The sequence below is a fragment of the Priapulus caudatus genome, unplaced genomic scaffold (assembly GCF_000485595.1).
Source record: "Priapulus caudatus unplaced genomic scaffold, Priapulus_caudatus-5.0.1 Scaffold2448, whole genome shotgun sequence".
Lineage (NCBI taxonomy): Eukaryota > Metazoa > Priapulida > Priapulimorpha > Priapulimorphida > Priapulidae > Priapulus > Priapulus caudatus.
The window spans coordinates 17,097-20,759 of record NW_014579509.1 but is presented as its reverse complement, the minus strand read 5'-3'; the positions used below and the strand labels follow the sequence as shown (position 1 = coordinate 20,759).

The 3,663-nt window shown below is 45.3% G+C and overlaps 1 long non-coding RNA gene across 1 annotated transcript in view; it reads right to left on the bottom strand.

Annotated features, from left to right (window-relative positions):
• Positions 1-3,435, bottom strand: part of LOC106818710 — a 16,517-nt gene extending 13,082 nt beyond the window's left edge. Inside the window, exon 1 of the long non-coding RNA XR_001395283.1 lies at positions 3,024-3,435. This is a non-coding gene — a long non-coding RNA (uncharacterized LOC106818710). The remainder of the gene's footprint in view (positions 1-3,023) is intronic.
• Positions 3,436-3,663: the final 228 nt, after the last annotated feature.

Genomic DNA, 3,663 nt, shown 5'->3' with positions numbered 1-3,663 from the left:
TGCGCGTGTGCATGTGTGTGTGCGTGCACGTGTGTGTGTGTGTGTATGTGTGTGCGTGTGTGTGTGCGTGCGCGTGTGCATGTGTGTGTGCGTGCACGTGTGTGTGTGTGTGTATGTGTGTGCGTGTGTGTGTGCGTGCGCGTGTGCATGTGTGTGTGCGTGCATGTGTGTGTGTGTGTGTGCGTGGGTGGGTGCGTACGTGTGTGCATGCGTGTCTGGAGCTGAGACACTATGCATTAATCGTCTGCTTTGTTAACCGGAGAGACTCTTACTTCTCGTTTACGTGTTAGCAGAGTACGCTCTTACGGCAGCCATTCTTTAGTCTCTTGTTCTGCTTGTTCCCATCCCTTACAATGATACGGATTCCAGTCTTCATAGCGTGTGTTTATATAACTACCAAGCAATTAGGTTACGCTCATAAATACTTACTCAACAATTATATTATAAAACGATTAGGTTAATATTGCTAGTTGCTAGCAATTTGGTCTACATTTACATCTACTATAAACAAGGTGTATTGCTGTTTGAAACTGTTAAACAATTGAGATTCCGAACAAGCGTTCACCGCGATTGATTACAGAAAGTGGATGTTGATGCGAATTGTTGCCATGGCTCACACTCCATCTATCCATCGATCTATGCTACACACGTACGCACGCACGCACGCACGCACGTACGCACGCAGAAACGCAGAAACGCACGCACGCACGCACGCACGCACGCACGCACGCACGCACGCACGCACACGCACACGCACGCGCACACGCACACGCACACGCACACGCACACGCACACGCACACGCAATAATCGATCTATGCTACACACACCTGTTGGCATACCAGATCAGTGCGGGGAAACATGTCAAGGTTTATAATCATTGACCATTGCCTGCCGCGGCGAGGCAATGCCAAGAATAGAGAAGGCAGATAATTACTATACCCGTGTATAGATATGTGTTTACTCTACCGTATATATACCAAGTATATACCCGTGCTAATAGTACCAGTGTAGCCCCCTACTGCCCAGGGGGTATTAGTACCCGTGTACCCCGCACTACCCAACGGTATTACTACTCATGCATTGATATGTTATTACTATACCCTATAATTATATATATGTACACCATGTACTCCCGTACTACCCAGGGGGTATTAGTACACGTGTATCCCCATACTACCCAGAGGTATTACTAAACGTGTACATCCGCACTAAACAAGGGTATCACTACCTGTGTACCCCCGCACTACCCAGGTGTATTAGTACCCATGTACTCCCGTACTACCCATGGGTATTACTACGCGTGTATAGATATGTGATTACTAAATCGCGTGTACCCTGGTACTAACCTGAGGTATTACTACATACCAGGGAGCTAAATATAACAAGGAGAAGAAGCGAATTGGCTGTGTGCTTTTCGCCTCAAGGGCGCTATCTATGGACCATAATCAGCTGAAACGGCTGCGCAGACCGAACTCAGAGACAATAGAACACTAATCTGTCCTAGGGTCTTTGCCGAACCCAAATTTGGGCCAGATATAACGGCGCTTCCTCTCCTTGTTATATTTAGCTCCTTGCCACATACCAGGGTACCTACTACTTTATGTAAGAACCTGGCATTGAGAACCTGGCAAGAAATTGACATTTACGATGTGCAATAAAATATTACGATGTCGCAATGTTATATGTACAACATATATAGTGTCATGAGGCTGACGTGTTACAAACTAGATCGGCGTGTAGTAATAAACGACGTATACATATACACCCATGACAACGTTAACAATGTTACAGTGTATATATTATAGTAACATGACGTGGTCATGATGAGTTAGTTATGATGTTGTGATATTACCAGGCGTGTATAATATAGTTATCTATATTAAACACTGCTGATATATAAACACTATATGCTGTCCCGCGACGCGATATCAACGTTATAAACCTGTCATTCCATGAAAGAGACACGATATATAGCTTATACCAACATGTTCTGCTTGCATCTATGACAAATACGACATACGCATATACGCTCTCTGATGATACTTTTGTCATAGGAAGATCCTTTTTCCTATGACAAATAATGGCGAGGTCAAACTTCGTTCCGCCCCTTTACAGCTGAAATTCACTTGCTTGCGTTCATAATAGCGCTCCGTAAAATCCTATGATGCTTAAAACACACTCAACAATATTTGTCATTTTCAGGAGAATCTTCCTATGACAAATTAGTGCCTTAGGAGAGCGGTATATGCGTATGTCGTATTTGTAATTAGATGCTAGCAGAACAGGCTGCTTATACACTACCAAGCGAAGGGACGGTTAGTATTTCGATGGTGAATGGGTCAATTTTATGCGTCTAAGAACGGTGAAATACCAAATAACGTTTAAAAAATCAAGATTTTTACAATTTAAAAAAACAAAAAAAAACTAAAACTGAGAACTTTAAACTGGGAATTGCGAGTTCATTTTAACTGGAAACTGGGAAATAGTAGGGTTTATGACCTGATACGCGGGGAATGGACATGCACCTATCACCGTTCCCTTTCTATCAGGAATAACATGGTACGATTTCGCAATGCAATACCGTTAGCGATATTAAAATATAGCAGCGCATCAATTGTTACAACGCCGTAACGATTCAACACAACGGTACGACGTGTTCCATTGGCAACCTCCGTGTACTTTTCACTAACACGACAATGTTGCACGAACGACCCCATGCTGCACGGCTACTCCGTGCAACATCGGTGCAAGTTTGCGAAGATGACAACGTTATAATGACGCCATGCGGTGTTACGACGTCATTAACGCCAGTAATACGTAGTAAACGTTAGCATGGCTTGTTGTTACGAATTGCGTTAACTTTTTTTACCGCAGAGCAGAAGGCAATATTCGAAGCAGAGGTGAGCGTGCGTGCGTGTGCGAGGCGGGACCGAACGGGATTTCTCCGTATCCCGGACGGAGCACACGTACACACACACACCACGCAAACGGAGACTCAATCCGGTTATACGCGCGTACGTACCGCGATCCGACTTTGGTTAATCTATAGCGCTGGTCCGGTTCCGATCCCAAGCACTGTTATCGTTACGATTCGATTTCGATTCCAAACACTGTTAGCGGTTCGATCCGGGTTTGGGTTTAATCACTGTTAGCGGTTCGATTCAGGTCCAATTCCAGTCACTGTTTCGGATCCGATTCGAAACCGATTTCGATTCGGTTAGAGACCACAGACGTTCGCCGGCACACTGCTGTCTATCCTCCTACCCTCTCTCGCTCTCTCGATGGCACGCTCAGACCACTATTAACAGATTCCGATATGAATCTAGATGTATATATATAATGAACTCGAAATATTCATGTGAACTCTATATGTATGTATAGCGCTTGGCCGCTGACTCCTGCGGCTACACATACGACACTAGCGATGCGTAGCCAGTGACTGTAGTATCACTACCGACACCAGTGGCGCTCTCTCCTCATCTCTCTTTTTTTCCCCTTCAGAGATCTCTCTCTCTCTCTCATCTGCTTCCAGCCTCCGGTGCAGCTTCTCTTTACACCCGGGGAAATTGAAAAAGGTCACATCAAGCGGTTAAACTCGCCGCAGCCAAGTCACGTAGCCGCGGGAGTGAGAGAGGAGAGAGGGGGGGGGAGAAGAGTGAAAT